This window comes from Wasmannia auropunctata, unplaced genomic scaffold (assembly GCF_000956235.1).
Source record: "Wasmannia auropunctata unplaced genomic scaffold, wasmannia.A_1.0 LD336116.1, whole genome shotgun sequence".
NCBI lineage: Eukaryota > Metazoa > Arthropoda > Insecta > Hymenoptera > Formicidae > Wasmannia > Wasmannia auropunctata.
The window spans coordinates 3,523,049-3,523,261 of NW_012026774.1; positions in this window are offsets into that span (position 1 = coordinate 3,523,049).

Sequence of the window (213 nt, forward strand, 5' to 3'; positions counted from 1 at the left end):
CGTCTCGCGCGGAGTGATATCCGCACCGAAAGAAGGGCGGATCCCGCGATTAACCTGAAGATTTATTTGATTGGCCGATCAAAGCCGGCCATGTTTCCCTTTCCGAGTGAGGAGCGTTACTACCCGGGCACGTCCGAGAGTTTCGCGCCTCACTCGGGGTCATTTGTCTTTCGACTCTCCGATGAGTAAGACGAAGTCCCGGCCGCGAGATAA